This window comes from Lissotriton helveticus, chromosome 5_1, assembly GCF_964261635.1.
Source record: "Lissotriton helveticus chromosome 5_1, aLisHel1.1, whole genome shotgun sequence".
NCBI lineage: Eukaryota > Metazoa > Chordata > Amphibia > Caudata > Salamandridae > Lissotriton > Lissotriton helveticus.
In genome coordinates this window covers 1,732,775,714-1,732,789,229 of record NC_136065.1, presented here as the reverse complement: position 1 = coordinate 1,732,789,229, position 13,516 = coordinate 1,732,775,714, and the positions used below count along the sequence as shown (strand labels likewise).

Here is a 13,516-nt window from a genome sequence, read left to right as displayed (position 1 = left end):
AAACGTCACGATGTTGTTTTCGTTCGCGGGAATATCGCTAACGGGACGCTCCCCGGTACGCGCCCCGGGGCGCGCCGTAATATTGCGCTTACCCGTGCGTTCACCGGTACGCGCCCCGGGAGCGCCCCGGGGTTAAAAAGAAAAACTGAATTGGTTGTTGTAACTGGTATGGGTATCTCTATTATTTTGAACATTTTAGTTTCTATTTTTGAATATGTGTTTCAAAAGTTACATTACAGTGAAAGGAGGTCTGTCACTCTGTCAAAGGATGGTGTCATCAGTGATGTCATGCGTGATGTCACTGACCATGTCATGAGTGATGTAATATGTGACGTCATCAGCAGTGCATTGCACGCGCAAGTTATAGTGAGTCCAACTAACTATAACGTGGGAATTTCAATGGTTTTATGCGAGTAAAACTTCCAGCTAACTATAACTGGTGTGAAACCTATGGTTTTTTCAGTGAATATATGTTTATATATACATCCTTTTCCAGTTGTTCCCAATACCGCTGCTCTCTTCTGGGTGACTGCTGCTCAATCTTGGGTGGCGAAATCTTTCAAGCAACAATTACTTTGCTGAAGCAAAGTTGGGGCAAACACAGAAGTCAATCTTTTTAATTAATTTATTTCTCCAGTACTGACAAATGCATTCCGGCCGTAATGGTCTTTCTTAATGTCAGCGTAAGATAGTGCATCAAATATTTTAAAGTGCTTAGACATGATAATGGAAAATGGACTCTCTCAATATCCTGATTTATTCCAGAAGTGCTTTACCATCTTAATAGAGTCATGTATTCCCCAGTGCTTAAACACAACCCGACAATAACAGGCTTCAACAGTACCACAGTACATTGTCATATTGTACATCTGATAAGATATATATAATTAGTCAAGTACTTTTAAAGATATCGTCAAAAATGATCTTATTCTATTTCATTGATATTATACTGATTGTAATATCCCATTAGATACTTTACAGTAATTCTAACCTTAATATGCAAAAAGGCAAGAAGATGAAACTCAAATGTTTACTTATAATTCAATTGCTTGATTAAGCAAGCCTCAAACGAGCTGTATCAATCTCCCAACTTGTTTTGACATTGTCACTGCTTCTTTCACAGGCGGTTGTAATTACTACTCCTCAATAAATACCTGTATAAATTAAGCCCTGAATGGGCTATCACAGTAGTAGTTACGGAAATCAAGGCAAAGCAACAAAATAATTAAAAATAGAACCTATATATTCACTGTATATAAAATGTGTCCTTAATCTAAGAGGAATTTGCATTGGAGCATCTGCTAGCTTCCTCTTGTTTTTCCTCCCCTCTCTTTCCTCTTTTTACGTTGTTGAAGGCCTCAAGATCAAATGTATGGATGTACATTTTATAACTATATGACATTTTATTTTCTAAGCATTTGCACTTTAAAAACTGAGGAACTGTGAATTTGGGTAACATGTGCAATATTGTGACACTTTATTTTCTTGGCACAGGCACTTTAAACTCGATGACCGGAGTAAATGTGGGTGTTATGGGTAATAAGCAGTGACTGGATGGGGTGCAGAGTTATACATTGAAGTCATGTTCTATTATGCACTTGCACTGAGCCCTTTATGGTAGAGACTGTGATAATGAAATGGCACCAGCATCCAGTACAAATTTAAACCAGTAGAATTGTTTGCACCTGGAATGTCTCCAATTAACCAATAAATTGAGTTTTAAAATATGGAGGGACTGGGTCCTACATGCATATGCACTTTACAATCATGAAATGTCATTCAATCTATCAATAATGGAGCAGTTTTGGATCTGTCAGCACATGCACTTTTTCAATTAATTACAACAAACACAATTGTGTATTAAGTAGTGGATTAAATGTATCCCAGATAAAGTGCTGTAAAACATGGCAAAAATGTAAAATTAATTGTAAAATTAACCCTAAGAAAAACATGTAATTGTAAGAAGACCAATATGAGGAAACGTTATGGTTTTGGCATTCATTCATACTGTAACCTTTTCTGTTTAGAAGTATGTCCTCTATGTCAGTTGAATCATGTCACTGACTGCTCCCAACAAGGACTGGGGAGAAATGGTGCTCAGTGTGTGAACAAGCAGAAGATACTGCTGAAACGTGTGACAGCGAGCATTAAATAAATTGTGCGGAAAACTGCACAGAGTCTGCTGTGTCGATGTCTGGTTTGGAAGAGTAACTGGAGAATGGTATTTATGTTTAGACGCTGACTGCTGAGCGTGGCTGCACCATCACACCTTTGTTCAGGCACTTAATGGAGATCGGCAGACCTTTGGAGGAAATGCAATATATATATATACTTTGGCCTCGCTTGATGAACCTTCACAAAAGTTTAAAACGTATACTTTAGTCAATTCAGCTGCTGTGTTGAAAGTTGACTGCTTCTGAATTATGCAGGGCTTGCTGGTGCGGCACTCAACATGCCACATCCCCATGGCAAATATTTCTACATAAATGGGGGGTTGCCCACATGCCCCATCACCCCCGCAGCCCGGGAAACGCCACCTCCCTGGGGTATGTATCAAGTATATGTGGTCTGGCCAGCTGGGCCCACCGGCGGCCCAGGGACCGCCACGTTCCCGGGGAAAACAATGTTAAAAAAAATGCAGAGGGATCACATACCCCCTCCGGAGACTGCCACCTCCATGGGACTAAAAGAAAATAATGAAGGGGATCAGTCACAGACCCCCAGCCCTAAGCACCTCCCAGGGGCTAAAATTGGAGGGGGGCTGCGCAGCCTCACCTGTGGAGCCATAGATGGCCCTGGGGACTGCCACCCCCCAGGGCGGGCTCCTGCTCCCTCCTGAGGTGCTCACCCTTGTGAGGTATATGTTTGCTTTTGCTAACAGCTTCCACCAAGCAAAGGCAAACATAACTCTGCAAGCTGGAGATATCAAACAGCTCGGTCTTGCAGAAACAGAGTTTTCATCTGTTTCCCTTCATGCAAATATGCGTGGAAGAAAATAGTTGAAAACATTGGTCCTGCAAGCAGGGAACTGCTATTTAAAGTAGCTCCCTGTTTGCAGGAGCAAGGCCTGCTCCCATAGGAGTGAGGAGAAAGATGCAGACTAAAGGCCAGCAATGAGCAGAAATATGCAACAAGATAAAGGTCAGAAATTAGCAGAAAAAGGCAGAATAAATGTGAGAAACATACAGAAAGCGGCAGAATAGAGGTCAGAAACCAGCAGCAGGAGGTAAAATAAATATCAGACATGAGCATAAATATATATATATATATATATATATATTATACCATCTGGGGAAAGCCAGTAGGTATTTATAGTTAGGACCAAAGTTTCCATACGAAATTCAATAACATAACATAACATAACAAAAGTGGGTTTTTGGGTGCCACCCTGTCCGCTTTTCATACTGCCCCTCTGGACACGATAGCTTGCTTTATGGCTGCCATAAAGACTTTTCTTATCTGCTTGTTTAGTTAACAAGCAGATAAGAAAATTCTTCAGTACAGCTGTGAAGCAGAGGAGCTATTCTGAGCTCTCCCCCCTTCTCTGGAATTCCAGCACAGACGATCCTCGGCTGTGACCTCCCACGCCACCCCCTCCCCGAGCCCGCTCAGCTGGCATGGAGTTAAGAGACGACAAAGTTACAGGACAGCAATGAGAGAACCAAAAGTGAGAGAAACGAAAGTCACAGATTGCAGAGAAACAAGGAAGAGGAGCACCCCCCAACTGAGTGCACCGTGAGCATTTTCTAAAGCGCTCACGCTGCTCCGTGCTCAGCACTCCCGCTGTTCAGTGCACAGTACTCTGCAACACTCCCTGCTACTCTGTGCACTCATCTGCTGGTGCACCGTGAGCATTACCTGCAGCTCTCCCGGCTGCTTCGTGCACAGCTCCATCAGTGCTTCGTGCACAGCACCCCCAGCACCAACTCCAGGCTCCTGCGGTGATTCAGAGGGGAAAAGGGGGGCAGGGATCACTCGTGCTGCAGTGGATACGTTCAGTCTCAGGCGGGTTAGGGGCGGATGGATGATTCACTGTGTGATCTTGTGGCCTGCAGAGACCTGTGCAGGGTTACTCACAATCCAGTCCAGGGTTAATCCACAACCAATACCCAAAGCATCAATACAGAACTGATCAGTTTTGCCGCCAGATGCCCACAACAAGGTGGACGAGCTGGGGTGCAGGTTCAAGTCTGTTCCTAAGGGCCTGTGGTACCTGCTACCTCGTTATTTATTTAATGCAGAGACAATTGTACTCTATGTCCCCAGATTTTGTTAAAGGATGTGACAAAAAGTATTCTTCGATGTCTTTGCTGACTACTGCCTTCAATCTACACTGCGGACAGCAGGGTTCACAACTTGAATTCAGATTAGGATCTATACTACGGACAACATGGAATTTAGCCTTGATTTATTTAATGCAGAGACAATTGTACTATATGTCTTCAGATTTTGTTAAAGGATGTGACAAAAAGTATTCTTCGATGTCTGTGCTGACAACTGCCTTCGATTTACCCTGCGGACAGCAGGGTTCACAACTTGATTTCAGCTTTGGATCTACACTACGGACAGCATGGAATTTAGCCTTGATTTATTTAATGCAGAGATAATTATACTCTATGTACTCAGATTTTGTTAAAGGATGTGACAAAAAACATTCCTTGATGTCTGTGCTGAATACTGCCTTCGATTTACCCTGCGGACAGCAGGGTTCACAACTTGATTTCAGCTTTGGATCTACACTACGGACAGCATGGAATTTAGCCTTGATTTATTTAATGCAGAGATAATTATACTCTATGTACTCAGATTTTGTTAAAGGATGTGACAAAAAACATTCCTCGATGTCTGTGCTGAATACTGCCTTCGATCTACACTGCGGACAGCAGGGTTTACAACTTCAATTCAGATTGGGATGTACACTACGGACAACATTGAAATTAGCCTTGATTTATTGAATGCAGAGACAAATGTACTCTATGTCCTCAGATTTTGTTAAAGGATGTGACAAACAGCATTCCTCGATGTCTGTGCAGGACAGTAGCCAAGACACATTGTACGAGTGCGGCCCGACCAGACTACGCATCATCGCAGGGTGCACACATGCTGAGTTCTTCAGGTATAACTAACTCACTGCACCACAAGTCATCGCCACATGGCCTGATTAAGGCAGAATTCACAAAACAAAAAACGTTGCTACCAGTGTGGCCCCTCCGCACTACGCACCATCGCAGGGTACGTACAAGCTTAGCGCCAAAGGTACTACTAACTCAGTGCACCATAAATCATCGCAAAGAAGAGTGAACAGTTTTATGTCAGCGATGAGGTGTACTACCACTCCAAAATCGAATTGATACAGAATTCAATAGTCCAAAGACATTGGTCCGAGTACGGCCCCCCCCAGACCACGGATCATCGCAGGGTACGTACACGTTAAGCGCCGAAGGTACTACTAACTCCGTGCACCATAAATCATGCCACGTGGCTTATTTAGGCAGAATTCACAAGACAAAAACATTGCTACCAGTGTGGCCTGCCTGGACCACGCATCATCGCAGGCTCCACAGAACCTTGCTTCAGGTGCCACTAACTAAGTGCACCACTTATCATCGCTGGCTGCACACACGCTAAATTACCCTGAAACCTACATATTTCGACAATGTATTCCATACATGTTTCATCTTTTATTTGAATCGCGATTACAGATGATGCAGTCCAGTAGGCAACAATGCTTCCAGTGCAGCTCACTCATGCCACGCATCGTCACATGTTGTGTGCATGCTGAGCGCCAGACGTACCACTAACTCAGTGCACAATAAATAATTGCCACGTGGCCTTATTAAGGCAAAATTCAATAGGCAAAAGACATTGCTACCAGTACAGCCTGCCCGGACCACACATCATCGCAAGCTCTACACAAGCCGCCCCTACCGCAGCGCACCACTAGTCATGAACTCTTTACGATAGAATCTGTTGTGTATTATTTCACATGTAATGCTCCTACCTTTGTGCAGTACAAGTCATAAACCGCTTATGATGTAATATCTGTGTATGATATGATGATTACTATTGTACTTGTTACCAACAGCAACGATTTTCGGAGGGCTGGCTTACACTCACCCCACATTCACCCAGCAAAGACATCACTAGACATGTAACCCTGGTAATAAAATGGAGTCAAGCGCACGTGCTCGTACCCACTTCAACTATCTATCTGTGTCTCTGTATTTATTATGTTTGTAAAATGCTGCTCCTGGGCCCTACCACATTACATTGTGCTGTAAACAGCGTATAACACCATCTTACCTCTGGCAGTAAGAAAAACTTTGGTTATGTAACTTTCTCTCGCTCATTCTACAAATACGAACATAGAAACTGGATCATTAGAGTACTGCAAGCAAAGTGTATAGTAAATTTATAAGTGTCTGCGATTGCTGGATTTTTTTTGTAGCATATTTATATAGTGCAAAGTCGACCCAAAACTATTTCAGCGGTTTACATGATCACCGTATTTACAGTACATTTTCAGGCACACGGAGATTATGTGATTTGTCTACAATAACAGGATGTGGACGCGACTCCGAGGCTCGAACACTGATTACCAGCACCAACTTCGACAGTATACCCGAATGACCACATAAGTATATATATTAGCTGCCCTTCATGTGCCAAAAACTGCAACCTAAAGCTTTCATAGACCTGTATTGCTACAACTACAACACTCCACTGAATGTACAACAAACATTCATATTCACAGAAATGCGTCATGTCCACCATCTGCTATGTATGGAACTATGGATGAAAATAGGGTCAGTGACACCCCGTACCTTCCATGTTGTGGGACTTCACAGACATAATGACACATTTGCATTTAAGACCCGGGTGACAGCATAACTACAACACGAACACCCGAATCAGTTGATTTATCTGGGCGTGGCTCCCAACGGAGCCCGCCCATAGCTCCGGAGTCATTGTTCACAGCCTCGCACAGCACTGGCATACGTCAGGCCAGCCCACTCCGCGTACGCTTACAGGAAAACACAAAGCTACATGGCCCAGATTTTCATTGTAGTGATCTGCTAGTTACAGGTCTAGTTGTCAGAAAGGCACACACACTCCCTCATGGCTGGTATACACGCACACCACACCCATCCAGCACAGGCGTCACAAGACACGTAACCCGACCAGGCGCACGTGCTCTACGCCATTCTAGAGTTGCTCCCATCGCAAGCGCTGTGATGGCCCATCCTGGTGGTTTGGACGCCTCATGTAGGCCCGAACCACCAAACAGGGGGGCCCACCACCACCTGCGTGGCCTCTTTGGTCACTGAGTTAGTGGTACCGCAAGGACTGACCGGTGAGCAACCTGCGATGATGATGGGTGCACGATTATGTCCTTTGCCATAGTGATATCAAGACTCAGCACCAAATGTGAGACTTCTTGGTGGCAGAGAGGGACTGCATAAAGTAGAAAGTGCCCTGTCCGCGAAAAGGTGAGCAGTGAGGCTTGGGGGCGCACTGTAGGGAGTAGATGGGGTGCAGCAAACTGGATACAAAAAGGCGACACAGCGTTTTAGCCGTATGCAGTCCTATATACCCTGTCTTTTTGCATTTTGATTTTTTTTCCAATAGCAGGAACGTTTTTACAGTCGTCAAATGTCCGTCGCTCCCACATGTGTAGCAAAGTAGATGAGTATTTATTTTTTTATACTATGTACCCTTAAATTTACCATCTTATTTTGACAACCTTTCCTTTCTCAATTCTTTTAGGACTCGCGCCTGCGTTGCTGTGCGCAGGACAGCTCGTGCCTTCATTGTAGTGCACAGCACTGCTCACGCAGCGCAAGACATTTTGTAAGTCAAAAAACAGGGATATGAATCTAACCTACTAATCACACATTGTCGTGCGCGTCCATTTCCTTCCGCACTACCCCATTGGCCTTTGCGTGCGACTTATTCTAAAAGACTGCATGCAATTGGCCACAGGCGGGCACATTGCTCTGCCCATGGCCTATTGGTGTCTATTATGCGCATGCTGCGCGTAATATACTCCAATAGGACATGGGGTTTCAATTATCATGCCCAGACACAGGCGGGATGATTCAAACCACGTGTAAGGCTGCGCATCACTAGTTTTCTATAAACGATGGAAAACATTACGACTTATACAAATTGTTGATAAATCAAAGCCCATTAAAAAAGTTGGAACCGTGCAGATGGTTGTGTTTTTAATGGGAGAGGGGTGTGAGAGGGCAGTGTTATTCTACTCCACATTAAGATAGTGGCAATTACCAATTATAACATCTTCCTTCGTGTTATTCCTGTTAAAGAATCTGTGTCATACATAATGGTTTCTGCTATATCAATTTAAGTTCAACTCTACAATAGAACAAGCATTTGCAATGCAATAGGTCTCACATTACTAAAGTTTGAACTATTGGTGTTGCATTATTTAGCAATGCCAATAGCTCAAACTTTAATAATACGAGACCTATTGTATTGCAAATGCTTGTTTTTAAGGAGGTATGGGGTATGGTATGGTGTGTTGCGAGACACGAGCGAGAGATTCGAGTCACAGCTCGTGGCTGCTTCACGTCGCTTTCGGAATGTTATGTTTTAAATATGAGAAGGTTGAGAAGTAGAAATTTACGGGTGTTCAGTCATTCTTGCTTTAAATTTGCTGCATACAACACATGTTCTGAGGATCAATTGAAATCAACAGAATTACAGTCTCTGTCTTTTTATTCCTGCATATTTGACTTTTCTACGATGACTAATTCTCTACTATCTTTTAGATGTGGAGCTTCAGGGTGCACTATGTCCCTCCGGCACGTGGTGGAAGACATACGGGTGACAGAAAGGTGAGCTGCAAATATTCTTTTCAGTGTTACTCTCTCACTATCTCTCTTCCTCTCTCCTTTGATGAATAAATGACGCACAATCTTATCTTCCTTTTTATCTAACAGGTTGTGTTTCACGCATTGGCGTCCCCTCCCACCCCTCCAACACCACCAAAGCTCAACGTCTGAGGAATCTGTGATGATGCATGGCCATCCTAACAATGCCTGAGAAGGTTGCTTCGACACATGGCGGAATCTCTTTGAAACACGCCGGTGGCACAAGGTAAGCAGAGAAACTTCTTTCCGCAGCAATGAGAAGTCACCTCTGGGCCGGGAGAGTGGATAGTGTGCAGCAACCTGAGTGCGTAGGAATGTACAATCACCTCCGGGCAGTGGGAGTGGATAGGTTGCAGCAGTCTGGGTACGCAGGAACGGGCACTCACCTCAGGACACTGGGAGTGGATGGGGTGCAGCATTCTGGGTGCGCAGTAATGAGAACTCACCGCTATGCAGTGGGAGTGCATGGGGTAGAGCACCCTGGGAGGAAAAGAGCACACAGACACCTCCTTGCAGTGGGAGTTGATGGAATACAGCAGCCTGGGTGTGCAGAGGCGTAACACATGAATATACATGTGCCGTTGTATGTACTCTGCAATTACTAATTGTATACTATCTTTCAGATCACTAAACTTGAGGGTGCACTATAACCCGGCACATGGTTGGACACACACCGGTGCCAAAAAGGTGAGCTGCGAAGACTTTCTCCAGTGTCAACACTACCTCTCCTGCTCCATCTATTCATTTCTCTCTCTCTCACACTTTCAATGTCTTTCTTTCTCTCTTCCTCTCTCTCTCATTCTTTCTTTCTCTTCCTCTCTTCACTCCTTCTCTCTCTCTCTTCCTCTCTCTCACACTGTTTCACTTTCTCTTTTCAAGTTATGAACCCTGCTGTCCATAGTGCAGATTAATAAATCAAGGCTAAATTCAACGCTGTCTGAGTATAGATCCAAAGCAGAATTCAAGTTGTGAGCTCTGCTAAATGCAGTGTTTGCAACAGGTAAGCAGAGCTGCCTAGGTGCACAAGGTCTCCAATTAAACGTGGTGCGAACAAACAATATTGTTCTGCATAATGACGTGATCTCTTACCTCATTCAGTCTCATTTCTGAATCATTTTAAAGACCTGCTGGACCATACTGAAGATCTGAGCCAGCGGGCACTTCCTTGCAGACACCTCTTCAGCGCGGACCTACGAGAAGGGTGGGATGCATCAGTCACAGTGCACACGTGCGAATAAGCAATATTGCCAAGTGTTATGTTAATTTGTGATTTTTTACCTTATTCAGGTACATCTCAGTCTCATTTTAAATACCATATGGACCATAAGGTAGGCCTAAGCCTACGGGCAGTGCTGCCCTCCAGACTCCTGTTGAGGGTGATTCTGCAGGTGGGGTGTGGTGCACTACCCTGAGTGTGCTTGTGATAAAAAGCGATCTTGCCTTCTGTGATGATGTAATCTCTCACCTCACTCAATCACAAGATCTAATCTTAAGGACCTACTGGACCGTACTATAGACCTCAGCCAGCAACAAGCGCTGCTCTACAGACACGTGGCGTTGGCTTTTAGGACACTTTAGTTAGCTCCCTACTGAGTGTGCTCCCGCCACTGCATTACACGTGAACATTAAGCTTCTAGTATACGCTCTATTCCTATGTATATAAACATTACCATAATATATTATTATTTAACCTTGTGTTTTCTCATGCACTCCAACTCCTCTTTGAACCACAATTACCACTAACGATTGATCGTACTTCAAAAACGGATGCACTCAACTCCTATTTTCTATGAAACTTAAAATAAACATTCATTTACCTCCAAACGAAACGTTTAAATTATTTCTCTCTTTATAGAAAATCATTCATTGGCTGAAAGGGGCTGAGTGGGAAATCTATCCCACAATGATGCCCTGAGCACTCTAACACCTACCATTGCAGTATCAAGACACCGTTCCATTGTGGAGACCTGCTCTTCTATACAAATGTACCTCGGACTCGGGACACCAGTGGTGGCAGGTGAGCTGTGAAGGCTCAGTGTGCAAGACCTACAATTGAGCACTTTGCGGGGTAGGGACTGGGGTGCAGCACTATGGGTGCACAGGTGCATACAAGCAATTTTCCAGTAAGTAATAATGTAGGACTAAATTATCAAACAACGGCGATAACATTATCACCACTTTAGCGACAGGAAACTGCTGCATAAGTGACGATAAAGGGTTGATAATATGCCCTTGTGAATTCCCATAGAATTCCAGGTTCACACCAAAACCTGAGCTTCTAAGAGAATTCACAACACCATATTATGAACCCCTTATCGTCGCTTTAGCGGCGGTGTCTGCCATTAAAACTGCGATAATATTATCGCCCTTCCTTCATAATATGGCCCAAAATATCTGGCTTCATGCATTTAACTTTAAGGACTTCTTAAACCACACTCTATCTCGCAGATCCCTGTGTCATATACAAACGAGTGACAGACAGTAAACACTAAGGACTAAGTGAATAGGCCGACGCTCTATCTCCTCCTGCCTCCAATCTTTTAACTCTCCCTCCCCTTCTCACTTCCACCCACTGCACCTCCCTTACATGTTCACTATGGTCCTTTCATTCGACCTAGCTTTGTTTACCTCTTCCACATAGCAGATATACTTATATTTTATTTTTGTCTTGCTGGTTACCTACGCTGCTTCCACTGGAGTCCAACCCACGTTTTTTGTATTATACTATTCTGTTAAAGTTACATTTTTATTTATTTATGTTTTAATAAAGGTTACTTAAAAAAAAAAAATTACCGAGTGTGTACGTCTTCTTTTTCTGACAACACTTGACTATTATTTATTGTGATAATCATCTGTTTATAGAAAAATTCAAAATGAATACTATTTAACATTACAGTGCACCTACAAAAAATAATGTAACTAACTGTTACGCACATGAATACTCGGTAATTATACAAGTCCAAGAGTTCTATGAGTGTATCACTTTATAACACCATAAGTACTGCCCATTTGATTCCAAAACAAATAAGGCACTGTCTAGCACCATCGAGGCTTCAGGGACTGCCGAGGCACAACCTGCATAGTTAAATAAAAATCCTGAGTATGACGATCCCCGGACTTAATTTGGCCTGAACAATTAGTAAATAATACCCAGGAATGTGGCGCTCTGCTAGACTGCAAAACGTCTCTGTACACTACCGCAACCAATTCACATGTGACATTAAGACAGTACTTAATTTGTAAAAGAATAAGTGCCAGGGCTCAAGGTTTTATTAAGAAAACAATGGCGTTTATGACTGGAAGAGTAATACCCGGGCTGACTCTTTACCAGCTCTTCTACCTTTTCAGAGGTGCTGGCTGTAGGTAAGCCATCATATTTACCCAGGGGCCTCCACATGACAGATAGGAAACTAAACAAAGACGACGGAGCGCTGTCTACATTAGGAGCAAAAGGAGTACACACCTCTTAGAATTAACCTCAAGAGAGGGCACGAGCAGCAGCCACTGGCGTTACAAAACCCCATGTACAACTTGCCTACTCTGTACTCAACAATTGGCAATTCTTTATCAATCCGAATCAGACACTGCTGTTTCACAATTTGTGAAAGGCTTCACAGTGTGGGCTTCACTAAATACTTTGTCGCTATTTAATTGGAAGACCGGATTGTCGACATTCCAAAACTTAGAGACTCCTAATTTTATCATAAACAAATTATCACGTACCACTAATTTTTATTGTTCCCGGGGACCCCATCTCCCGGGGTCTATATACAACATTGGGGACTGTGGGAGGAACCCCAATGCCTCCACAGTCCTAGCCATCCCCCACCCATTTTTTTGAAAGCCCTGGGGTGTAGCGGTCCCGGGGCTGGGGAGGACCTTTGAGCTCCCCCACAACCCTTTATTTTGTAGCCCCGAGGGATGGTGGTCCCCGGGGCTGGGGAGCCCCTCTGGGCCCCCATCACATTTGATATTTTAGCCCCCGAGATTTGTCCCCCCGGGGGCTAATTTTTAAACAAACGCTTTTTTTTTACGGCGGAATCCACGTACCCTGCGCACATTTAAAAAAAAAAATATTATTCCAGACTTGGGGGTCCTTGTGGGACCCCCTAAGCAGGTCTAGAGGGTCAGGATATTTCTACCCTGCCCCCTCTATACGTTTTGCACACTTGTTCCACTGATTTCTTGAGCCTCGCTTCTACCGAGGCACAAAATGACTGAGTGATGTAATATGTGGCGTCATCAGCAGTGCATTGCGGGGGCGCGAGTTATAGTTAGCTGAACTAACTATAACGGGGGAATTTCTATGGTTTTGTACGTGTGAAATGTCCAGCAAACTATAACGCCCCTGAAGCCTATGATTTTTCAGTGAATTTCTAAGGTTTTTTAAATGCTAATTTCTAATTATAACGTGCCTGAAACCTATGGTTTTTTCAGTGAATTTCAAAGGTTTTTAAATGATAATTTCTAACTATAACGTGCCTAAAACCTATAGTTTTTTAAGTGAATTTCAAAGGTTTTTTAAATGCTAATTTCTAACTATGGCTACAGAGTTAGGACATGTGAAGAAAGAAGAAAAAACGCACAGAAAGAAGTAAAAGAAATGCAGAAAGAAGCAACAG

At 43.5% G+C, this 13,516-nt stretch overlaps 1 protein-coding gene across 1 annotated transcript in view; it reads right to left on the bottom strand.

The window, feature by feature from the left end:
- Nucleotides 1-13,516, bottom strand: part of LOC144753804 (uncharacterized) — a 2,685,544-nt gene that overhangs the window by 485,435 nt on the left and 2,186,593 nt on the right. The window contains exon 15 of the transcript XR_013594537.1: nucleotides 9,984-10,084. The gene's annotated coding sequence lies outside the window, so the exon portion shown is untranslated. The remainder of the gene's footprint in view (nucleotides 1-9,983; nucleotides 10,085-13,516) is intronic.